This window comes from Dermacentor andersoni, chromosome 2 (genome assembly GCF_023375885.2).
Source record: "Dermacentor andersoni chromosome 2, qqDerAnde1_hic_scaffold, whole genome shotgun sequence".
Classification (NCBI taxonomy): domain Eukaryota; kingdom Metazoa; phylum Arthropoda; class Arachnida; order Ixodida; family Ixodidae; genus Dermacentor; species Dermacentor andersoni.
In genome coordinates, this window is record NC_092815.1 from 2,709,452 (window position 1) to 2,722,867 (window position 13,416).

Here is a 13,416-nt window from a genome sequence, read left to right on the forward strand (position 1 = left end):
CTTCGTGAATCACGTCAGCGACATCGTACTTGAATGTACAAATGTCAAACTACAAAACTCACTCAGATGCACTTATAAGTGCGGTGAGGGTAATAACAAGTCCGCTTGTCCTGCTCACGTCAGTTGCAGCGTGCATGAGTGGCTTTTGTGCCGTTCAATACTCGAGTACCGTCCCGTAGTCGAACAGAGCAGCTCTGTCTGGCATTCCCTTCCTGCTGTTTGAGCAAGCGGAGTGGTCATGCCGGTGCTGATGCTTGGCCGCGTTTGCTCCCGCATCACAACAAAATAGTCGACATCAAAAAAAAAAAAAAATAATCGCGCTCAAATATTTATTGAATGAAACGTAAAGTTAATCGTTCAGTGGCCCAGCCGTAATAAACTTTGCTGCATTTACGATAAGGTATACGCAGTCTTGTCCCGCTGTAGCTGCCATAAACCTCTTCTTTTTTTAATTCTCGTTTCACATCGTGTATTCTCTCAGTATAGAATTTTTTTTCGCGCTATAACTATGCAGAAAGCTAATAAACTAACAAAAATAATGCAAATACAGCACGCATGCTGCAGACGTATTGCAGAAACAACAAGTGCCCCTCTGAACGCGCATTTGCTTCGCCTGGATTAATCCTTTCCGGCACGTGAGCGATGCTCTTCCGCGCAGGTGAGCACAAGTTCGCTATTTCTGGCAAGCGCTTTCACGTGGAGCATACAAAGGAAGAAAAGTATAGAACATATTCAACACAAGAAACGCGCTTATGAACAAGTGAACCTGAAAACTGAAACCGTTACGAACGTGTCCGCAAGCGTGCGCCTCCTCCAAATTGTTCGTCAAACTTGGGATCTCAAGCATGAGAGGACTTGCAGCGAGAGCCATGTTGCTTTAATTGTTTTAGTTGTAAATACAATAGGTATTATACTGAAAGCATTCACTTGTGCGTACACACCTCATAATGTTGCCATGGCAACGTAGGTACGTCTTCAGAAATAAATAAAAGAAACATAAAAATAACTGCGTCCCTAATTCTGACACTGTCACACGGGTTGTGCCGGAAGTCTGCACGCCGGGAGGAGGCAGTCGCAAGCCTAGAGGCAAAAATGACAAACATTGAAGGTAATGCAAATGATGTCAAAGCCGTATCAGCCACATTCAAAGTGCACTGAAGGAAACGGAGCAGGTACGAACTCATAGTTTGCTTAACCCTTATGAAAATGAACCATGAGTTTCTGTAGAGGACGTTATGTGTTCCTAAGGTGACATCAGACATTCATAAGAAATGCATCGTCTAATGTTTTTTGGCATCACAAGTACATCAGAGACTCAAATGACAATGCACCTTAGGATTTCTGATGAGAGGAGTATACAGCTTTTTTGTGTTATTGCTAATGTCAAAGTACATCATATATGAATATGTACGATGCCAAGTCGTGAAAAATTCTTTGTAATGCTATAGTATTAAATGGCTCATGAGCCGGAAAATCCGGCATTGTCGGCGTGAGCACTCGATGTACAAAGAGGTTACAAACTCTCAACCTCTCATGGGAGTCGAACCCATTACCTTTGGCGGTAATTAAGGCTAGGAACCCACGACCTTTGGTGTTGATTAAGGCACCGTTAATCAAGACAGTTATTGAAGATATAGTTAATTAATGCACTCGAACGCACGTACGACCCTTAGTGGAAGTCGAAGCCTGTTAATTAATATGTTAATTAAGGTGCAGCTGATTATTATGTCGTTAATTAAGACACTCGTTCCCACGACCTTTGGTGTTAATGAAGGCGTTGTTAATTAAGGCGTAGTTAAGATACACTTATTTGAGGCACTCCAACCCACGACCTTTGTTAATGATGACGATGTTAATTAAGGCACGGTTAATTACGACCTAGGAATTAAGTCACTCGAACACATTACCTTGTGTGGGAATCGAACCAACGACCATTGTTGTTAATGAATGCGATATTAATTGAGGTATTGCTAATTAAGATATAGTCAATTAAGACACTGGCACCCACGATCTTCGGTGTTAATGAAGGCGATGTTAATTAAGGCACAGTTAAGATACAGTTATTTGAGGCACTCGAACCCACGACCTTCGTTTATGAAGATGGTGCTAATTAATGCACTGTTAATTAATATCTAGCAATTAAGTCACTCACACCCAGTACCTTGGGTGGGTGAATGAAGAAAACGATATAACAGCGTGAGCGCCGAGTACTCTGGAAACGCTTCCGATATATCAGGGCTAGGCACAAAACAACGACGTCATTTTCTTTCCTTTTTAAAGAGCACTGTAAGTTCGTGTTACCCCGTTATCACATTTGGTAAACAGTGCAAACCTATAGCGTATGGCTTGTTCTGAGCAGTTTGATTTCTCGGATGTGTTACTAGTCTTTGAGTGGCAAACCGACAATTGTGCAGATTGACATGATCATGACATGGAAAACTGCGCGTAAAAAATTATGGGATTTTACGTGCCAAAACCACTTTCTGATTATGAGGCACGCCGTAGTGGATCGAGGACTCCGGAAATTTCGACCACCTGGGGTTCTTTAACGTGCACCTAAATATAAGTACACGGGTGTTTTCGCATTTCGCCCCCATTGAAATGCGGCCGCCAAAGCCGGGATGCGATCCCGCGACCTCGTGCTCAGCAGCCCAACACCACCATAGCCACTGAGCAACCACGACGGGGGAAAAAAAAAAAAAACTGCGCGTAAGCGGCAGCGTCTATTTGCTGGAACGCACTGTAGTACTTGGTTGCAAGCACATCGTACGCCAGCGCACATTTCTGGCATATACCACATAGGACAAATGCACGCTGCCGAGACATGTGGGTTTTTCGAGGAATCTTCGTGGGTAGCACGATCAACACAGAAGGCACGAGCGACAGGAGTGCAACCCGCGCACATTTAACACACTAACACGAAAGCAAGATACGGACGACAGGGGTGTAAGCTGCGCCACGCGAGCAGATTTGATGCTTTCCGACTGACACTGTTGCAACGGGCACTAAAACATCGCACACTGCACATGTGTCTCTCGGAGATCGCGTCAACGATGTCTGAGGCTATATAGTTGATGTTAACGACAGCAGGAAGTTATTTAAATTGAAGTGACGGCGCAGGTAGCACGGGAAGCAGCGAAATGCGTAATTCACGGGTTTTATGAGAGGTAACCAAAGTGAAAATCGTTCGAATAACGTCACCTCAATAGTTTTCTATAGGGTTAACATTTTCAGATCTCGAAGGCCATGCTTTTGCTGGCTGCAGATAGCAGAAGCGATTCAAATTTAAAATGCGTTATATAATTTCTTTCTATGCCAAGCTATAGCTTACAATATAGACCTATCTGTGGTTCTGTTTGTCTTGCAACAGCTATGCGCAATTAGGCAGCCGCACAAATCCTCAGATGACGCTAGCCGAGACATTGGCTGGTCCCAACCGACCTGTTGGTGGCGCCACCCACCGTCTCGTTTCCAATCCAATCCAATCCAATAAGCCTGTCGCTCTGTTTACGAGTTGGTCGGGTGTGCGAGCTGCAACGATGTGCTTGTTTGATCGTGTGTTTTTGTGTTTGCTGTTACGAAATGTGACTTAGTTCGCGTGCGCATAAGTGCCACAGACAGCTTGTGTCTCGCTGCAAACTCGCCGTGTGCGTGGCGCGCCAGCCAAATGTGGACCAACGATGTTCATGCCGTGGAGTGCGTTCCCTTTGTCTCTGGTGGTCGTGGAAAGTTGGGTGGACATCGCGAAGAATTAATGCGTGTTGTTAGCGTGCCACTGCTTGTCCACTATGCACCGGCATGTCTGCTGGGAGTAACATCGTAGGACCGGCAACTTGGAGGGCGCTTCTCGACCGCGCCGTGCCATTCAAAAGGTGAGTAACCGTGCTTGCTAACTACACACGTGTTGTGCGTGCTTCTCGTGTGGGCATAGGGTGCCTTGCGAACGTAGGAAAGAGAACTCCCACGACAACAGTGAAACCTATGCCGATGCTTGCTGGGTGTCAGAGTTTAGTTGCGCGAATTTATTGCCATAATGCAGAATTGAAAATCTTGATAAGCGTTTTCTTCTGATGAGAAAAATTACGTTCGGAAATAATCGTGTTCATCACGCGCGTTTGTGCGTGAGCTCCCGCTTTTCTGCTGAAGTCGCATGATAACGACTCATCTACCTCTTGACCGATTCTTACTGCTACGACGTTTCCTCGCTTATAAATGATTCGACGTTGTAGATAATCTCTGCTTACAAGGTTTTCGATTTACGAGCAGTATTAGGGGGAAAAAAATGTAAGCAATCACAGCGTGCTACTGGTACAGGTTTGTTTTGAAGGGGTGTTGCCATAACTTTGACGTAAGTAAACATTACAAGGGATAGTTAAAGTCATGAAAGAAACTCTAGAATCGTTATGTAAACAAACATTCATGTAATGCGCTGCTGCTACTGCGTGTGAAATTTTGCCTTGTTGAAGGGGTCCCTGTTATCGTGACATTCATCAGTGACTTCGACTTTGTGCTCTGTTGCCACCCTGCACCAGTGCAGGCATTGTTTTCGTGACTGTTTTTACATGCTCCTTGCATGTGTTCACGATGTGATAGTCTTATTGTGACACAGCTATAAGTTAACACAGAATTCTCTTTGTAGTGGTGAAGCCGTGACCCACAACAGTGTCCACATAACCCGTGGCCATGGCTGCAGCAGCATGGCGTGTAATCTCGATGGACATGTCAGGTATGCTTTAAGTGTACGTGTTCACAAAAGTAGGATCTCGGTATCATTAGTGGATAAGTGTATCGACATATTACTTAATGCATCTTGCTAAATAGGCTAAATATTTGTGCAACTTTATTCCACTTGCTGCTTATTTGTGTTTGTAGACATTATGCACACATTATCTTGTTCTGTTAAAACTACACGTCGCATGTCCTGACGTTTAGTATTTTTCTCGCATCAATTGCTTGGCTGCAAGTCCATTTTATTTTTGCCTATTACACAGTATGTTTCTTTTTTATTTTGGTTTTATTTGTTTGGAACTGTTTCTTATGCTGTAGCATATATTTCCCTGTTTTCCTTTCTGCTTATGATACACACAGGTGCTGTTTTTGTCCATGTAAGAATTCGAAGTGTAGTGTGCCATATATCTCAAAGGTCTAAGCACGCAGTGTGCATACCATTGTTTAACATTGATGTTTACAATTATGTCTGTCTTGTTCTCAGAATAACTGTCACTGGCAAATACACATTTAATGAACTCGAATTTCATGAAATGGAATAGGAAGGCCAGTATTCATTGTGCTGCAGTTACTTAAGTAGTGAGGTGTTTTCTGGTAAGCTTTCTATTTTTTCTCTCTCTTCGTATTCTTTTCTTTGCAAGCTGCCCCTATTCATGCTGGTAGGCATTGTAGCAGTTGTGAGTGTGTCTACTGCAGCAATGTCACAGCTAATTTGCACACACTCCAGGATGCCAACAGATACCCATCACTGTTTTTGTGCATTTCTGAGAACCAGCTGTGTCCACTCGGCGAAACTTGTAGTGTCCATTTGAATTTGCCAATCAGTTCATGTAACTTTTCAGGACAAAATTTACGCAGCGAGGGAAGGGAGACTATGCAACATGACCTTGGCTAACAACTGACTGTTTAAGTTGTTGGAAGGACTAACAAAAATAGCACTGGATGTGCACTTGTGTTGTGCACCAGTTAATTTGAGAGGGATGGCACAAGTTGTAATACAAAGGCATAAAATCATGATAAATGGTGTTTGCATAAAACGAAGTAAGTAAATAGGCACAGACTAATTTCTATCCCTTGTAATCTACAAAGGATGCCTTTCTTCATGCATTGATAATGGGGGCTGGCTCACACTTATTGTTATTTATGTGGTGTGCTTGGCTGATTTCTCTTGCCAATTTTTAGCCATGGGTGAAAACAGATAAACAATCCTAATCCGGCCTGAAGCCCCATTGCGGATATGTGTGGCCAAGTCGGACGAGCATACTGGTCTTTTGAGTGAAATATGGTGATCTCATAGGTACATATTTAGGCACCAGCCAGTCTGCGCTATGTACATTTGACCACATGTGAAAGGAATACAGTACAGTGCCTCTGACACGCACTGGACAAATTTGGTGCTACCTTTAACCAAGCAAGCCTCGCTTGCCTCCTTGCCTTTCTCGATTCAATTTTCAATTCAATCAGTTCATGTAACTATTCAGGACAAAATTTGTGCCGCGAGGGAAGGGAGACCATACAACATGACTGTTGTGCATATGCTGCCTAATTTATTTTTGCTGGAAATATATGTGCATTGCAGTCCACAAGTGAATTGACAAAGGCACCCAGGCATTGGAGGCTTGCTTAGTTAAAGATACCCAAAATTTGTCTCGTATCTTTTAGGGTTAATGTAGGCTATTCTTTTGATCACATGCATATTTGGTCCAATGTACATTGGGCACGCTGACTAGCCAGTGCCTCAGCATGCGCCTAGGAGAGCACCATAATTCACTCAAAGGACTAGTGTGCTCGTCCCATTTGACCATGCATTGATACGACAAGCTGTGCACTGGATTTAGATTGTTTATCTGTTTCGTTCACCTATGGCAACCGAATGATACAACAAAGTCAGTGAGGAATACCACATCCAAAAATGGGACGTGTGTCAGTCAACGCTCATTATGATTGCATGACAAAGAGGAATAGTCTCTAATGACGTGGGATAGCAACCACTATGCTTACTTATTAAATTATTTTTATGCAAGCTTGTTTATCATGCTTCTACGCATTTGTTTTTCAACTTGTGCCCTCCCTCTGAAAGCAGTGCTCGGGTGTCAATAATAAAAAAACCCAGACATGGCGGGGTGTATTTCTTGAATGGGATATATGCCATCATTCAAGGAGGCCAACACATGCATGACATAGTAGGCTTGGAATGTGTGAGAACTGTGACCGTAGCTGATGCAAATATTCTATAACGACTGGCACTTGGATGCCTCTGGGATGCATTGGGTTGCCCGTACACAAACACTTCTACGTTCATTTCCATGCCAAGTAATTAGTGAGATTTTGTCATTGACGCTAGCAATCCGCAGACACTGCTGTCCTTTGTCAAGTGGAAACCGATATAGCTGAAGTTGTTCACAACATGTACACATGCCACAGCTGATCCATGTTGCACATTTGTACAGCCAAGAGCAATTTCTGCTTACTGTAGTTACTGCTGCACCCAAAGGCCACACAGTGGTTCCTCAACTTTGTGTGAACCGACACCACATAAATTTTTCGCAGAACTAGCTATAACATCTCCAGATCGTTCTGCAGCAAGTGATACAGCGTGTATTTCTGTGGTTGATTGCCATGTTTTGTTAATTTTCTGTCCTTTCTACCATGCAGGGTACACGTGCACTTACTTCAAGACGACGACACTCCACCTCAAGAACAGCCTCTCCTCAATGATAAGTAGCGAGATTAAATGAAAGGAAGATATCACATCCGTAACCAGACTGATACTGTGTTTTCCTTTCACTTAACCTCCTTCTGCATTTAAGGAAGCATTGATATGCCCAATAAATGTTTTTGTTAAATTTCTTTCGTTGAGTAATGTCTAACATGCAGCATATGTAGGGCCCATGTACATGTCAAAAGTGCTGCATCTTCGCTGGACATACATACATGCATACAGGCTGCATATATATAGCACCAAAGACAGTCACGCACAGGTAACAGCTTTAAATAAGGTCTGACTGCCATTGGGACACATGAGAAAATGTTACCACACGTGGCGGCCAATTTTGTTATAGCAGTAATATGAGCACCAGCAGTCTAATGTATAAGCTCATTAGAGATTCGTTAGGAAGGCGTGAGAAAGTCACAAGAAAACTGCTTTGGAGCGCACATTAGGAAGACATTTCATGCTCACAAGAAAAACACTCGTCAAGAATTCTACAGAAAGACGGTGGCCAATATGTTTTAGAATGACATTAGGAATACATCAGAAAATTCCAAAGAAACTCATCAGAAAGTCTAATGGCTGTGATGTCAAAACTCGTCAGACTTTCATGTGAAACTCATCTCATATTTTCATAAGGGAAGGCGCGTATGCTGAGGCACATTGTGTCGAGAATCGACAGAACATGTTTTTCTTCTTGGGCATTCACACATAGAAATAAAGGACTTAGACTGGCACGTAACGGAGGCACTGATAATACCGATTCCACCTCGTCTCGTAACTGTCATGAAACATTTGATGCTTCGCAAATCAGGGGCAGAATTCAGAAAGGTTGTCGTTCGTAACTGCTTTTTACAATTGGCCGTTCACCTTCGCTAACATTATGTTCAGCGTCTGTATTTGCTGTTATTTTCCCGTACGAACAATTATAGTTTTGGTTATTTGTTTGAATACGGGCCTGGAAGCGTTGTTCCTAAGTTATATGGAAGGGTTGTTCAGCAAACAGTTAGACTGGTGCTCTGAAATCTTTACGAAAGTTATTCATCGGCGCTTTTATCCCTTTCTATATGCTCCCCAGTCAGTGAAATGCACGCGTCTCATCGTTTCTACCAAGCCTAGATAACATGAATGAAGCCATCTATACCCACCTTCTCCAATATCGCCTCCAATGCATGCTGTAACTACGCTTTGTGCCATGTATTGTTGCATGTCAAATCAAGTTTCTTTTTTACCATTGTCCGAAGCATCGCAACCATCCCCTTCTTCATTCTAGAAACGGCATTCTGCGATTTCTTTATGCACCTCTAGGTAAAAAAGGGCATTGCTAATGACATGGAACGAGGCATTGGAGGCGATTTTTAGCAAGGCGGCAAAAGATGACTTCACTACATAATCCAGATTTGGTATGAGCGGTTGGAGGTTTGAAGTTGACTTACTGGGGAGTATATAGAAAGTGATAAAAGTGCCGATGACTAATTTCCGGAACTAAAGATTTCAAAGCACCCGCATCAGTCCTTATTTAACAACCGTCGTAATGTGTCTTACATCTGCGTTCTCCTAGGACCGTATTGTTAAATCCCACTAACAAACGAAGGTTTACATCCAGAAACAATAGCTTCAATATAAAAATAACGCAAAACACGTTAGCGCGACCTAAGACGCTGGACAAGAGCCGATAGGAATAGGTGATGTCGTCTGGTAAAAAGCGAGGAAGTAATTCCTTATGACCGGTGTGACGAGATCATTCGTCCTCGCTATAGTCGCGTGCAGTGCACGTATCTCGCGTGGCAGAGAAGATGTCGTCTGACCACAGGGAAAAACACGTCTTCCCGCGAGAGAAACCCCATCCGCGGTGGCCACTCGAGACCGGCGCGGGGTCGCAGATGCAATTTGATCCACCGGCGTGCCCCGAACAGAGGCGCCGAAAGATACTCGTGCCGTCCGCGATGAAAGCTCGCGTCTAGAATCAACGAATTCGCTAACGACGAGTAAGCGACTTCTCGTGCACAAGCACAGCACCGAAGGTGGCGGCAGCGATGGCCTTCATCGGGCAGCCACTGTCTTGGTGCCGAATGGTGCAATCACTCGCCACCGCCCAAAATAACCGGAAACGCAATTCTCGGTGCGTAACCAAATTAACGGCTCTTTCGGTGCTCATAAATTGTCGGCTCGGGGCCTTGTATTTTATTCCATCTCTCATTTCCGATATTATTGTTCCTAATTATTATGCAGACCATGCCAAGTCTAACTAGACAAGTCATTTATTACACATGTATCTATTGACATTGTGTTAGAAAAGATGTTCACTGGAGTGGGGTTTTAACGTTGGGGGTCAGCCTCGCGCTGTTTTCCATATTACTACGAAGACGTACGAAAGGTGGTACGAAAATCATCCCGCTTTCTTAGGAGAAATAAATGCTGCAGTGTTTAAATTTGTAATTGAAGAGGAGGATGTTATGGATAATGTGCGGGCAGTTTCAATGTGTGTCGGCGATTAGGCGCTCCGAAAAACAAAGAAATGCTAATGCGCGCGCTCGCGGTAATCTTACGGCTGCGTTTTACGATGCCTTCAGATTGCTTGATAAGTCTCTCGTCAGAACTGTATTGAGCACTGAGTTTAAATTCGCTGCGAAATTGGCATGTCATGGCTTCACATTTGCTTTGGCAAATTTTTCTTTACGGAAAATATGTAAATGCTATTTTTCTCCTTCTGTAGGTGCTCTATGCAAAAAGCTTAGAATGCTTTACCGCTATCTTCGGAAAGCTACGTGCGGAACAAACCTCACCAAGCTTGGTGAAGTGAATAAAGCAACTATGATGAAAATGAAAAACGCGAAAGTCATCGCTTTTTATGAATTTTGTTAAGGAACCCCAGGTGGTCAAAATTTCCGGAGTCCTCCACTACGGCGTACCTCATAACCAGAAAGTGGTTTTAGCACGTAAAACCCCATAATTAAATTTTTTTAATTTATGAAACTGGTCCTAAAAACGTGCTCGGAAATGACAGGCCAGTGTCGATCCTTCTGATCTTTTCGAAAGGGCTGAAGTGGATACTGTTTATTCGGCTCAAGCGTTTTTTTTTTTTTTTTTCAAAAGTACAATGTTATATCACCTATGCAGTTCGGCTTTAGAGAAAGCTTATCAACACAAATAGCGCTACTTAAACAGAATATACCCGTCGTGGTAGCTCAGTGGCTATGGTGTTGGGCTGCTGAGCACGAGGTCGCGGGATCGAATCCCGGCCACGGCGGCCGCATTTCGATGGGGGCGAAATGCGAGAAAACCCGTGTACTTAGATTTAGGTGCACGTTAAAGATCCCCAGGTGGTCGAAATTTCCGGAGTCCTCCACTACGGCGTGCCTCATAATCAGAAAGTGGTTTTGGCACGTAAAACCCCATAATTGTTTTTAAACAGGATATTTAATATTAAATCACATTACAAGCAATATGCTTACCCTTGCTGTATTTGTAGACTTCTCGAAAGCTTTCGACCGTATACGTCACATTACTCTGATTAAGAAACTCTCAATGTATGGTGTCTGCGATGAATCGCTTAATGTACTTTCCAACTACTTGACTGATCGGGCTCAATCGGTTCACGTAGGAAATTTTCGCTCGCAGTGTAAATCAAGTAGCCACGGTGTCCCTCAGGAAAGCATACTGTGGCCCCTATTGTTTAATTTCTACATAAATGATTTGGTGCAAATAGATAATGAGTTTGATTATATCATTTTTGCTGATGGCACAAGCATATTTCTTTCAGGGACGAATACAGGTTATTTATTACGCAGGGGAAATGATGCACTGGCAAAACATCACGCGTAATCCAAAAGAAATGCTTTGGCAATTAACACAGACAAATCTAAAGCCGTTACATTCAGACCGACAAATGTGCACATTATGGTGGACCTCAACTTTAAGGTGCACTAAAGCAACGTGCACGTGCACGTGGACTGTTTCAATACCATTCCAGAAACCTCGCAACGGTTGTTTCGCGCTAAGAAAAAACTTAGTTTACGAGAAAATTGCATCTGAAGGTTGCGAATATCTTTTTCTAAATTCAAATCTCCCGCCACCGAACCGGGGGAGTGGTGACGTTGCACACGCCATCGCCACCCCTTGGTGCCACCGGTGGATAAAACTGCGCCCGACAGACGGCGGTACCGAGCCAAGACAGAGGGCCAGGAAATACTCGGGTAACAGAATATAAATACCTTGCTATATGGATAAACGAAGGCAATAGATATATGGAAACACAGGAAAAAACAATAACAGTGAAGGGGAAGAGAAATGCAGCCATAATGTAGCACAGAGCGCTATGGGGATATAATAGGTACGAGGTTCTCCGAGGTATGTGGAAAGGTGTAATGGTTCCAGGACTTAATTTTGGAAACGCGGGTGTTTGCTTTAAATCAGGGGTAAAATCAGGACTCGATGTGAACCAAAGGTCAGTGGGTCGCCTCGCATTGGGCGCTCACGGGAAGACTACAAATGAAGCTGTGCGGGGTGATATGGGCTGGACTAGTTTCGAAGTGAGGGAAGCTCGCAGTAAAATTGAGTGAAGAACGACTGAGGAATATGGAAGAAAGTAATTGGGCTGGGAGAGTGTTGAGGTATCTGTACACGAAAAACATTGATTCACAGCGGAGGAAAAGAATTAGACAGCTTAACAGCAAGTATGCGGCCTGTAGAGTGGGCAGCACAGCAACAAAGAACGTCAAGCGGAAAGTCAGAGGCCGAAATAATCTCATGGGTGGCGGCAATGGAAAAGAAACCTGCCATGAGTAACTACTTAGGAGGAAAAAACGTATTCAGGAAAGAAATAATTTATGATAACTCAAAGGGAAGCTCATTACCTTTCGAAGCGAGATCAGGATGCCTTAGAACACGCACCTATAAAGCGAGATATAAGAAGGAAGAAGAAGCATGCGCTTGCTTCGGTAAAGCTAGGGAAACTATGAAGCATGTTTTATTAGAATGTGAAGATGTCTACCCAACGGTCTATTTAGGCACCACTGGTCTCCTTGAAGCCCTTGGATTCAGCGAGAGCAGTGGAAAAGTAAACATGTCCGCAATAAGGATTAGTAAGAGGCGATTGGAGGATTGGTGGAATAAAAGTAGGGAAACGTCAAAAAATGGAGACGTACAAAAGCACAGTTAGCAATAGGGGATCAGAAAATTTAGTTGTGAGAGTTCCTTGTGTTCTTTTTCTTTTTTTTTTTATTGTTTAGCCTAGGTAGGACATTAGGCAGTATAATAGCAAGAGCTTGGTGGCGCAACCCACCGCCCCGTTCCAAAGGGGACACTCATAACATCCATCCATCCACCCATCCAGAGCTGCGGATTCGCCGCTGCAGCTGCTTTTTGGTCAAGTGGCGAAGACCGTTCGACCATCCCGCGATATCATGTGAAAGTTGAATTTTCTGCTACTTGCAGTGTGTACGAGTTTCACGAGCGAGCAAAACCAGCGTAGCACTACGCCATAACTACTGAAACGCGAAAGCGTGGGCGGCGCGGAGTCGGGTGAAAACGAAACCTTTCCACCAGCCTCCTCGTTGTCAAGGGTAATTTCAATTTCTTTTTTCGAAAAATGGAATAGAAGTGGAGAAGTAGCACTTTATTTCGTCTTATAGTACAATGCAAAGATGCTTTGTGCAACGAGTGGTTGAGTACTAGTAACAATATGTAACTGTGGGGTGCCATCGTCATCGGACAAGTACTTGAATCACCCGGGGAAGTCTCTAATTGTGTCCTGCATTTACTTCAATTTCTAGGTTATTAATACTCTGTTCGCGATAATATTCACGCCTTAGAGATTCTCGAGCGCTAATTTATCACTTTAGCTTGACCTAATATTTGCCTTATTGTTCCTTTAACCCTTGATGAAAACACTATAGCAATAGTGAGTACTATGAGAACACTAGATGTTTAATGAATTCATGTTGTGGAACAGTCATATTGATCTGATAACCACCAAA

The 13,416-nt window shown here is 43.5% G+C and overlaps 1 protein-coding gene and 1 long non-coding RNA gene across 5 annotated transcripts in view; one reads left to right on the top strand and one right to left on the bottom strand.

The window, feature by feature from the left end:
- Positions 1-13,416, bottom strand: part of LOC126543059 (parathyroid hormone/parathyroid hormone-related peptide receptor-like) — a 1,023,923-nt gene that overhangs the window by 709,418 nt on the left and 301,089 nt on the right. The gene's annotated exons all lie outside the window — the stretch shown is intronic.
- LOC140215902 (uncharacterized) lies at positions 3,515-7,578 on the top strand. Its single transcript, XR_011892495.1, has 3 exons — positions 3,515-3,872; positions 4,640-4,726; positions 7,384-7,578. It is a non-coding gene; the product is annotated as an uncharacterized lncRNA (long non-coding RNA).